Genomic DNA, 12,980 nt, shown 5'->3' on the forward strand with positions numbered 1-12,980 from the left:
AAGTTAGCAATAATATGAATACTATACTATCTTTATCTAGATTAAACAATTGTTAACATTTTTTGGTAACATTTTCTTATTTCTCTTTCCCATATTAAAAAAAATTTTGCTGAAGCATTTGAAAGGAAGTTACAGAGATCATGAGACTTCATCTCTAAATACTTCCAAATATATATTCCCCCTCCAAAGACATTCTGCCACGGAACCCAATGTGATTATCACACTGAGGAAATTTAAATACTATATATGAACTACAGCCCAAATTCAGATTCCTCTAATTGTCCCGGCTATATTATCCTTTATAGCTTTTCTTCCCATCCAGAATCTAATCAAGTAGGATGCCTTACAATTGGTTGCTGTGTCTCCTACTCTCTTTTAATCCTAAAGAGTTTCCCAGGATTTTTTTTTCAAATGACATTGATATGTTTGAAGTGTCCAGATCAGTTATATTGAAGAATATGTACAATTTGGATTTAGATACTTTGGAAAGGACAACTTTTTAAAAATTTTTTCCTCATGGTTAGATTCAGGTGAAATATTTTTGGCAAAATAACTTCAGAGGTGATTGTGTGTCCTATTTTACGTGTGCATTATATCGAGAAGTAGGTGATGTCAATTTGTCCCACTATTGGTGACATCAAGTGTGATCAGTTAGTTAAGCTGGCATCTACCAGATTGCCTCGTGGAAAGATACTTTTCTCTCTCTGTACTTAACAAGCAATCTGTGGGGTGACACGTAGAGATAGTGGGATCATCCTGTCCCCATCAACCATTCATCTATTGGCGGACCATCCTTTGATTACTCTTGTAATAGTGGTTGCAAAAAGTCACTTTATAATTCTATTATTTCTTTTAATTATTAGCTTGTACTCTTTAGTGAAACAGAACTTTTCCTTCTACCCACCTCTGTCTTCACACTACACACACCCTATGGGCTCATGGATACTTTATTCAATGTGCTCTAATCTATTACATAAGTTATGGCTTTTTATGTTCAAGTGATCCCAAATATGGCCAGTGGGAGTCCCTTAAATCTGGCTTTTATGTGCTTCTGATGTGTCCTTATCAATTTTTGAGTACTTCCTTATTTTTTAGCACAAGATATTCCAGGATTACCAGATTCTCCCTTAAAGTAGTCGAAGCAGGAAGGCTTTAAACAAAAAGGAGACTAACTCAATTTTAATGCAGCAATTGGAACTCAGGCATAAATATTAGAATAGCAATATAGAACACAGTAAATGACAATATGGTAGATCTGTTCCTTAACTATTTTATCCATAGTTTGAAGCCCTTGTGTAATTCTTAAAAATATGAACTTTTAATTTATAGCATGGACTTTTATGTTACTCTTTCAATTTCATGTATTTACTATTTTAATTTTTGTTCTCCATCTCTTTTATCTCCATATGGGGACCATATGAATAGGTAACCTTCAAAGGATTTTGTTTTTCTTTTCTCCAACATGGTACAATCTTAGATCACTGTCTGATGTCAAAATGTGCACAAACAGCACAGCATAAAACCACCATAAAGTAAAGCCTTTTAAATTCTTGAAATTATCAAGGGATTTTACATGTTAGAGAAAATAATGTAAAGAGAGGCCTGGACTTTTTTTTTTTTGTAAGAAATTTGATAGATCAGCCTGCCTTTCTAAGTAAATGTAGTACTACTCAAGCCACCTCTAAAGGAATCACTGATAGAAAAGAGAATTTGAAGAAAGGAAATGTGTTATTTGGGGAGGTCACAAAGAAAAAAATGGAGCTTCATAGCTTGCAAGTTATCTATCTATCTATCTATCTATCTATCTATCTATCTATCTATCTATCCTCCTTAGAATGAGAGGATGTATATGAGTGTGTGTTTGTGTGTAGTACATATGTATGCATGTGCACATGTGGGATTAAAAATAGGGATATTCAGTCAACATTTATTCAACAAATACTTATTACACTCCCATTCTAAGCAAGCAATGCGGTCTTTTCTAGGAATATAAGGACGATCCAAACTAGAGGGGTCCCTACCCTAGGGGTTAATTAAATAATTACACAAATAAATGTGAATTTACAACTCTTTGCAACTCTTTGCAATGAGGGATATGAATACATAAACATGGATACATTTATGCATACAAATCGTACGCGTGCACATATATATTACAAGGGATTTGGCTCAGTCTAGGGAGAAGAGATGGCTCATTTGAGGAAGTGACATTTGGGTAGATAATTTAAGTGTTAAGTAAGCATTAAATAGACAATATTTGGGTATGTATATTTACAGGTATGGGGATGGGAGGAGACAAGGTGAGTCAATGCAACCAGAAGAAAGCTAGTCAGCTAAAACAGAGGGAATAAGTGGGAAAACCAAGAGATGAGGCCAGAAGAGTCTGACCTTGCTGGGTTTTGAAAAATCAGGTGCACAGTTTTGGTCTTAATCTTCAACAGAGCAATGGTAATCTGTTTAAGTGATGTGTGTAGTCAAAGGAATGATAGTTATATCTGCATTTTGAAAATGCTCCTCTGGCACCTTTGAAGGATGCAACAATGATGAATGCAGGAGACCAGTTAAACAACCACTGTAGTTTTCCACACAATGAATAGTAAAAGCTTAGACTTGGGTGATGGCTGAAGGCAGTTTTGTCACATACTTTTGGAGGTTATAATCAATGACTGGGTGAAGGCTGTGATATGGAGTTGAATGCGAGGGAATGTCAAGGATAAAACCCCGATTGGGAGCTGGGGAACCTGGAGGTTTGGTGTGAGATGGGCAGAGATCACAAGTTTAATTTTGACATGTTTCATTTGACGTTTCTTTAACATAGATGAGAAGAAATAGCAAGAACACATCTGGATCTACAAGTGGGGAACTGAGAAGGACTTTCTGAACTAGAATTATGTTCTCTAGAGTGCTAGAATAAAACATATGACAACAATTTCAAGGAATTTTCATTGCATAGTACTCTGTTTATGTATGTTGGGAAAACTTGCAGTGAACTAAAGTTCTAAGGTAAATAATCTCTGCTACTTGAGAGTTTAGTAATTTGCCAATCCATTTCTATTCTAAATGTTGTTTTAATTCTTCCTAAACAGTCTAACAAAGCCATATTTTCAGATTTTGCAATCAAGGCATATATATCTATATATATTTTTTTCTTGATAAATAGTCTATGTCACAAAAGTAATAATGTAAGTATAGGATTGCTATTTAAAATATTTAACAATTAGTACGACTTGGGCCCCAGACATAAATAACCAGTAACACCATACTAGTGCATGAGCTGAATGCCGGCCCTATCACAGAAGTAGAATCTGATTCTCTGATACTAAACATTCCTAACTGAAAACAAAGTACAAATATTAGAAGGTAAAAGAATGCTGCTATTTCCTGCTTTTAGTCCAACAGTGTTACTATCACCTAAGTGTTTTTTAATACATTGAGACAATAGATTTTTTTGGGGGAAATCAATTACCATCATTGTAATCTAATGTTCAAAGAAGGCTGTGGGAAAATCAAATTTATTTAGTGTTATGTTTCTAAAAAATTGTGTCTACATTTCAATTTTGAAATTTCTTTTTATAGCATATAATCAACACCATCATTTTATCTGAATCTTCACAAGCTTAAAGTAACCTGTAACTATAGGTCATAGCTCTAATTCCCTCTGGAATAAAAAAGAAAACAAAAGAAATGACTACAAAGCTGAGTAAGCTTTGAACTTCTTCCTTTGGAAACTAATGGAAAAGTATTACATTCTTCATTTGAATTGACAAAGTTTTCTTATTATGTTTTCTAATATAGGCTTCTAAAATTTCCTTCACTACAGTAACGGGGTGTGTTTTTCCTTTTCTTAGCTACTTTCTTGAGTGTTTTAGCTTTTGGTTTACAGTAGTATTGAGGTAGTACAGTAAAAGGAGGCACCATGACTCTAGTGATGGAATGTGTTGTGTCTGTTTATTCTGACAAAGAAGGTTTTCTCTTATATACTGGGGCTAACGGTTCAAAGAAGGATAGCTTCACTTTCCCAATCTTTGCCTTTATTCCATATAAGAATAAAAAGCATAACAAGAAAAGGCAAATATCCCAATAAAATTTCACTGCCGATGTAGAGCTTTGTGCTGCTCAAATGAAAGAAGCTCCATATTGTCCTTATCACCTCCCCAATCCAACAACCTCAATTTCATCTTCTCTCAGTTCCCATTGCTACACTGTACGTGTATTAGAAATTGTAACAAAAGTAGACCAAATAAAGTTAGGGGTCAGTCGGAGTGCCAGGCCGTTCAATCGACCAAGAAGCTTCCAGTAAGAATGAACAATATACAGCAGAACAATCACAGATCAAATTGTGGTCTGTACAATTGTTGTAGCCCCTTTGTAGAAAAAGCTGCCTCTCTTATTGGGGCAGCTTTTATGCCCTTCTATGTAGAGAATCTTGTGATTGTATGAGAGCAACTGGTTAGTCTCACACACACACACACACACACACACACACACACGCACCCACAACTTCAATTTTAACTGTTAAGGGTTTACATTAAAAAGCGTCTTTCTTTAAAAAGAAGTAAGATACACAACGTGACAGAAGACATCTAAGGCGGACCAAGAGTGGGAAGTAATTGAAGAAAAAAATATCTTACAATTTGGTAAATTAAAGATGCTTGCTATAGCTAATACTGAAATGACATTTCATATTAACTCCTAATTCTAAGAGAGGTTCTCATGTTACAGTCTAGAAGCAACATTAGCAGTAAGAAAATTGAGTTTCATTCTCAATGCCCTCCTTGCTTCTGGGATCCTACACTTTCTTGTATGTTAGGAATATGGGTAATCTTCAAAATCCTCTAATCTCTCTGCAAATACCATATATTTTGCAAAGAGAGGACATGATGTGCTTTTAGTATGTCAACAGTGCATACACTAAATACATCTAAGACAGACAGCATAGTTGTCTATAACTTTCCCCCGCCTCCAACTCCTATATGCTAGCACAGGGTACACTTATTTCAAGCAATACAAAAAAAATTCTAATACAACAGGTTATTTAGGTTGGTAACAGATTTGGGTCTCTTTTACAGCACTATGTTTTATGATGCAACTTCCAATATTGGACCAGTGCAGTTCTTTGTTTCCAAAAGTATGTTTTGAGGGCATGAAAAATAAAATCTCAAGTAATACCTCATTTTCTGTCTTTTCAGTACCTGAAATGATGCATGAGTATACATATACGTAAACAAATATAACATGCACATATATACATAAGTGCATATCCATATACACACATACATATGTGTGAATATACACGATGTCTCTATATATGAAAGCTTCAGTGTTTTCTGGAGATATGCTTTAAACAAGGTTAAGGCGTGGGAGAACTAAAATATTAGCCAGCTCGCACATTAGTTTGTCACCATTTATAGTCATCCATAAAACATAGATTCCTAAGGGAAATAAGGACAAAAGAAGTAACTTTTTATACAAGGCGACTGGCAGAAAACGAGCTTGAGGTTGGTGGACAGTGAAATTTGTAATCCCTGTTCACCGAAGGCAGGAGACTTATGGACAAGTGGGATGGACCCACTTAAAAGAAGTAAAGATAGGTGGGGAAGGGCATGAAAAATAGTCCATGCCATCATAAAAACCTTGTTTCTCTAGCCCTAAGACTCTCATCAGGGCCAGACCACCCCCTAGAGAATATTTTGGGGAAGGTTGGGTATCCTCAGTTTTGTCACGATTTCTGGAAGAGGGAAGGGCTATTGACTTTGGCTGGGAAGGGGGGGGCGGCCCCACTTAATGAAGCATTTTCCCAAATGTCCCATATAACATACAATGTCCCACTGAACAAAAGTTATGGCGGATAGCAACCTGTAGAATCTGCTACATAATCATAAGTAAGCATTTTATAAGAATTTCCCCCCAAAGCCCAGGGATTTACAATAAAATTGCTGTGGTGAATAATTTAATCATTGTATGTAGTCTGTCTCCTAATTCTAGAGCTGATAGACTACAACACAATGTATTAACAGAACACAAACTTAAAAAGGAAATGTCAGCATGAAATCAATAATTTTCAGTGTGGACATATTTTATCTGCTATTATTGATGACATGATGGGTCACCGGCAGAGTCCCTTGAAGTGGAGTTGACATTGGTAACAACATGAAAATGTTCCGTAAAGAAGTTTTGGAATTTTGGTAAAAGTAGTTTAATAGTATTTACTCTCTCACTGGCAAAATATCATACTTCCACATTTTCTCCACTCCAACGGTATATAATTTGATGTGGCGTGTTTTCTCTACAACGATTACCATTATTTCCTTTTTTTTTTCCTGTTATATACAAATAAGTCTAATATGTAATTATCCTAACACTACTTTTAGTCTCTCCTCATTCTTTCATTTTCCTGTACTTCTTGTATGGAATGTCTTCTGTTTTTTTTATTTGTCTTAAATCCAAATTTATTCATTAAATATGCAAGCAAATTTCTGACTTGTTTAATATGTGTTCTAATGAAAGCGTCCCCAAACATTAGCATAGTGAAATGCACATTTTATTACAAATTACATTTATTTTATTGCTCCTTTTCACCACAGATATACTCAGTAACTATATTATGGATGAATTACATGTCCGGATACCAGGAGGGTAACAAAGAATATTTGTTAATTAAAAAAAGGACAGACTCCAAGAGGGGCTGAGAACCACAGTTTGATCCAAGGTGAGTGCTCCGTGATTGACAGGGCAGAAAAATCACAAGCCTTCCGCATTTACCTCTGTACCACATCATTTCATGACTACCTCGTACAATTGATATTGTGATGGCCAGAAAAAGTTAGCTCCCCTAATTAACCAACTTACTACAAGGGAGCTGGATGAAGAGTCAGGAGATCAGGTTTCCGGTTTCTGCTCTGCCATTAACCACCAGTGATCTTTAGCAGCTCACTTTGACTATTGTGGGTTCCCAATTTCCTTAACTCTAAAATGAGGGCATTGGAATACATTACTTTTAAGGTCCTTTCCATCTCCATAACAAAATGCATAATTCTAAGATTTAGGCACTTGATAGGAAGAAACTGAGTCCTCTCATAAATGTATATAAAATATAATATATCCAATAGGTGTCAATTATTCTAAGCACAATATTTCTTTTTAAAATAGTCTAGTCAAGCCTTGAAAAAATGCCATACCATATAGAAAAAGAAAATGTTTCCTCAAAAAAAGAAGTGCCCACGTACTTGAAGTAGTGAGTACATTTATTATGAGAACACAGTACCCACTCCGAAGGGGGCATTTACTTTTCTATTACCATTCTGCTCATTGTTGTAGAAATCACAGTTTTACTTTTTACTTTGACTTCTTAAATAAAAATGATCTTGGCTGCTTTTTCAATCAGACATATTTGGCAGCTCTACCCTTCTCCACAGAGGTTTTCTAAATTCTTTCTAATAGTCCACAGAATGAACAATTCAACAAAATCTATATACAACTGAACACTGACTATAAACAAGGTGTTTAACAGCAAGTGCTATAGTGTGAATCAAAGTCTTGTGCAAGTAACTATTTCATCCACAACCAGTTTTGCCCTGGAGCTTAAAAAAAACACAATAGAAACCTGTTAAATTGGCAGTCTTGCTGAACTTCAACTATTTTATCCAACCAGGCCCATAGTAACAATAGATACTTGAGAGCTTCTCTTTGATGAAATGTGCTTTGATTTACAGCATCGGTGCAGAGATCAAATGGACCAAACCCCTTATTCTGATGGTGTCTTGCCATTTCTTCTTTTGGAAAGTACATATACAGGGCCTAATAGGAATGTTACCTTAACACCTATGCACGTGTATGCTTTAGGAAAACCTCATGCTTAACAATTCAGTTTAATAAGACTTATAAATTAGAATCTTCCTATTTGGTTTTCAAGAGCACCCCTCTATCGTTTTTAAAAACATAGTAAATCACCTCTGTTACACATAAAGTGGGATTGAATTTCTCAAATTTGGATTGAGGAACTTTTAATTTTTCACAGGAACATGTCTAATTCTTAACACATATTTATTAAATAGACATACAACCAAGCCCTGATCATCTTTCTGTGAATTAGATATAATCTACTGCATACCAAGTTTGCTTATTTCTGTCACCCTGCTTATTTCTGGGCAGGCTGCCCACCTGCCCCACCTCCCCATAAATCGGTGTTGGTGTTTGAGGTATGTAAGCTCATTTAAAAATTAACCTAAACAAAACAATATAATTAGAAAGGCAACTTGCCCATAATAACAATGAAAATCTTTTTAAAACAAAACATGTAATGCATTCCAAAGACAAACACAAGTGACTTTTTAAATAACCATGATTTTGGGTTATTTTTGCCTCTATTCCTTTCATTAACATGAATAATTTAGAGTGCTTACTATACATGGTGAAATTCTTTCCTCTCAATAATTCATTTTTAGTGTACAGAAAAAATAAAATGTAACACATCCTTATGTACTTCCAAAGGTTTAAATTAGACCATATTTTTAAAGGCAACTTTACTTTCAAAATTTTCTGCAGTCTGGGTTCATTTTCTTCAATGTTTTCCCGGTAGTAAGGGAATCTCATGTTTTCAAAGCAAGGGCAGTATAGTGCAGTGCAACCGGTAAGAAGGCAGAAGCCCCCGTTTTCTTTGGTCCTTGATATTCCTCAAGTACACATCAGTTATTCACAAAGTGTAAGCAAGATTCCCAATGTCTTTATTCTCACAATTGACTGTGCTTTGGGATGTTACACCCAGATTTGAGTAAAAAGAACTTCCCAACATTCTGGCTGCTGTGAAGAAACAACATATTTATTACGCAACTTAATTCTGAGTAATAAAAATATCCTAACATTGCAGTTTTAGCTGTAGCAAACATTGCTAAGTGGGAAAGCATCCCTGGATAGCAGGTGGGTGGGGTTGCAAACCTCAAGTCTTACTTGAATGATGATGTGAACAAAATGAAGGGCATAAATCTATCTGCTGATTATACAAACTCACACAGGTTCCCAAACACAAGCATAAAGAATACTATGTTGAGATTTTGTTCATATTCTATATAATATCCTATATTATTCATACCCAATATTTTTGTGTGAAATAATGTGTATGTCCTAGGTTTACTTAATTTGGGGTCTGGAAAATTAAATTAGTCTCCGACTTTGTAAATTCCTCCTGGGAAGATGTTTCATTCTTCTGGTAGCCACACTAATTTTCTGGAATCAGGGCTGTTGAATGCATTGCTTCAGAGCACCAAATGCTACCGTTGTGACTGAGAAGAAAGGGAAACAATGTCATCAGGAGGAGCTTGCAGTTGCACTAATTCTCAGCTTCACTCAGGTAACAAAACAAAGTGGCCAGGTGTGTGTGTGTGTGTGTAGGGGGGCAGCAATCAGATTTCACTGGAGTATACACCAGTCTTGGCCAAAGGTTTTAAAACTTTTTTGACTTCTCCCTTCATTGAAATGAAAGGAGAAGAGCTTATAGTGTAATAAGCCAAACACAACAGTTGCTGAACTTGGGTCAACATCAGGTACCATATTACAGCTTTGGGGATGTTCATGGAAATGCCTGAAATGAAGATACATGTTTGGATACCTGTGAAAATAAAACATTGCACTTTAAGTGAGTGGGAGAGAACAGATGGTTGGTAATGATTTAAAACATTTATGTTTTTGGACTGTCACCAAGCCTCTGTATTAAAAAATATGGTGTTTAGTCAGTACAAACCAACATCTATCTGCAAGGTGCTCATTTTCTGGAAGATGCTACTGTAGTAAAGGAGATAAATACCAAATGAGGCAAGAGGAAAATTCTTCTTGTTTCCTCAAGGAATCCAAAGTGTGCTATTTCTTATTGACCCTATTCAATCAAACTGTTTTCTGTGTGATGAGAGGATTTCAATTTTTCCTCAATAACTAGTTAACTGTTAAGTGTCTAAGTATGGTATTCTTTTTGAATGCATCAGGTAGAATCGTAATTTTGTTCTGTATATCTGATCCACGTTGACTGAAGCCCTTAAAAACCCTTTAGGCAATAATAAAACCTGGTAGCCCAGGGTACCCTCGCCCATGAAAAACAATAACATTCTCCTTATCCTCAATTGGCAAAAGGCATATGGTGTTATGATTATGTGCTGGAATTGGCAGGTGCCAGGCCACTGAATCAGGAAGACATATAAATATTAAATATGGTCACACTGTATTTTGGTATGTATATATGAGTCTAAAAGAAGCCCGTGTCCTTTACATTCAGTGGAATAGTAACAGTACACATAACATTATATAGAGAACAATTAATGCAATGTTTGAGGTTAAAGTGAAGCCTAACAAACATTAGTAAATAATAATCTGAATTACTATAAAAACTGCAAAAAAAAAAGTGTGTTAAACACCCACAGTGTTTTGATTTGGTTCTGATAGTATAAGGGGAAAAAGTCACATAAACACACACTCTATATATTATTTCCTTGCCATCCCTTTCAAAATCCTGGGAACTATTCAGTAACAGTTTGCTTGTGGGAGGGAGTTGGGGGTGGACCTGCAGGGAGAGGAGGGAGGAGGAGTGGCAGCTCTAGCTTCGCACCTGTGAACTTTGTTGGAAATAACTACTGACAGGCGTGCAGCATAACACCTTTTAGCCTCCTAACAGAAACGTGGTGATCGGCAGGGTGTTCAAATGGGGCAGAAGAGGGGGCGGGTAACCGTGTGAAAGTAATGGCAGCAGCAACAAAACAACTAAGCAGTTCCTACTCTCCCCAATCCATCTCAAGCCCGCTCCTCATTTTACCCCTCCCAACCCCTTTGCTCTGGCAACTTAGAACTTGGGCGCCGAGTCTCCGTCTTTCCCTCCCACATTGCCCGCAGCCTTAGCAAGGTCGCAGGTTTTGGGACCCAGGAAAAAGAAGCATCACAGCAGAGATGCTCATCTTTCTGCCAAACAGGCTAGAGGACCGGATAAACCGGCATCAGAAACTCAAGACCGTTCCTTATCGGGTCCTCTCTCCAACCTCTGCGTGCCCCAGTGGGGCTGGCATAGGAATCCTGGAGTCCAGGGTGCCCCGCCAGGGCCCAAGAATCCAGCACCGATACCTAACAAGTTCGGGCATCCGTCCTCTCCTCCGTCCCTCTCAAAGTCTTCGTACCCTCTCCATCTCCCAGACACCACCACCCCACCCACTCCAGAACGTGCAATAAAGTGAATGGAAGTGGGTTCCAATATTGAGCGGGGTGGGGGGGGGTAAGTGCTGGAAGAGAAGGGGCAGAAAGGAAAAGAAAGATGCCACCCGCAGTCAAAAGAGGCGAAGTACCTGGAAAGGTGAGGATGCACTTCCCCGCCCACCCAGAACCGGCTCGGACCCTGGGTACCACGCGGCGCCCCGCAGTCTCGGCCCCTCAGATCTCCTCCCACATCTCCCCCTAAACGTTCCCCAAGCCGAGTGCGGTTACCTCGCGAGCTGCGAGTGCAGCCGAGGCGAGCGGGCACCGCAGGTACTGCTTTTCCAGGAGCGGGGCTTCGGCAGGAAACTTCCCTACGCTCCGGGGCAAACTCTCGTGGACGCCTCCCGCTGCGGGCCGCTGGGTGGAAGGAGCGCAGCGCGGAGCGCAGCGGGCGAGAGCGGCGGGGAGCCGGGCGCTCGCCCTCGCGCGTCTGCCTGGCTGGGCTGCGGCGCCGCCTGGGCTCTGTGGGTTCCCGCCCGCCGCTCCCGCCGCCACCACCGCCGCGCCCGGGCAGCTCCGCCTCCCGCTTTTTATCTCCCTCGCCACCCTCCCGCGCTGCCCTCTTTTTCTCCGCCTTTGTCGTTCTCTCTACCTCTTACTTTCTGGCCTTACCTCTGCTGGCGATTTGCCCTCCTTCCCAGCTCCGGGTCTGTCCCAGGGTTCTAGTGCCACCCCACTCCTGTTCTAGGAAGTAATTGTCTTCCCCGTACGTTTCCTAATTCACCTTCTCCTCTTCACCGCTGCCCTCGCTCAGATTCCTTTCCCAGGTGTTCTAGAAACACCTGAAGGACAAAATCAATAGGTTAGTAGTTTGTCACAAACATTGGCTCTAAAGTCTGATACTTTCTTTTGCTTGACAGATTTTTCAAAAATATACATATTTATTATAAAAATCAGCAAAGTGCCGTACGGACATATGTGTGTTGGGTGAGCTTAGTAGCAGATTTCTGTAAATCCAGGGCTTCCTCAAAAAAGAGAAAGAAAGAAAAGAAAAGTGGCCATTTACAATCCTGGAGACCTCCTGGATTTGTCAGGCCACGCATTTCAAAATCTAACAAGCTGAAGTTGGCAGTTTGTAAAGGTCTTTGCAAAGACCAAGATTAGGATAACTTTTCTTTTTATCATGAAAGGAAACAGTTCATTGAGATTTAAAAATTAGTTCCAAACATTATGCTAGCAACAATTTGATCAAACTAGAGCAAATAAAACTAACATAACCCTTGATTGCTTACTTTGCATTCAGGCAGTTTCTATGAATTAACAAAGAAAATATTTTCTTAAGTAGTAAGTGGTCAAACCTACCTCATTGCTACATTAGAATGTACCTTTTCAAACAGATATTATCAACTTTCTACATTTTCAGTCGGTCTTATTCTTGCTTATAGCTTAGGAATAACACATCCGGTGATAGTGAACTTTGGTGCCCCGAAGGAATACTATTATAGAACTTGCTTGCCTGCTTCTGGTTTCTTTTAAACACAGCCTGATTTAATTTTTGTTATCAGAGTTTTATTTTTAATTTGTGTGTCTGCTGGTTTGTTGTTAACATTTAACTCAGATAGTGTCTGTCCTCCCTGCCTTGAAGGTCTTTATTCATCATGAGAGTGAACCTCCTTTCCTGCAGTTGGACTTTTAAAGAAACAAGGCAATGTCCCTGAGCTGTATTTAACTGGCAGACAATTGGTGAGTGATAATTGAATACATTAACCAATTTAACTTAGTCTGTTTGTGTTTGGTGCCATGGGTGTCATTCC

At 38.3% G+C, this 12,980-nt stretch overlaps 1 protein-coding gene across 2 annotated transcripts in view; it reads right to left on the reverse strand.

Moving 5' to 3' along the window:
- CHST9 (carbohydrate sulfotransferase 9) overlaps positions 1-11,714 on the reverse strand; it is a 247,558-nt gene extending 235,844 nt beyond the window's left edge. For both annotated transcript variants that reach the window (XM_033087654.1, XM_033087652.1), the window contains exon 1: positions 11,455-11,714. The gene's annotated coding sequence lies outside the window, so the exon portion shown is untranslated. The remainder of the gene's footprint in view (positions 1-11,454) is intronic.
- Between the last annotated feature and the right edge of the window lie 1,266 nt (positions 11,715-12,980).

Source organism: Rhinolophus ferrumequinum, chromosome 19 (genome assembly GCF_004115265.2).
Source record: "Rhinolophus ferrumequinum isolate MPI-CBG mRhiFer1 chromosome 19, mRhiFer1_v1.p, whole genome shotgun sequence".
Classification (NCBI taxonomy): domain Eukaryota; kingdom Metazoa; phylum Chordata; class Mammalia; order Chiroptera; family Rhinolophidae; genus Rhinolophus; species Rhinolophus ferrumequinum.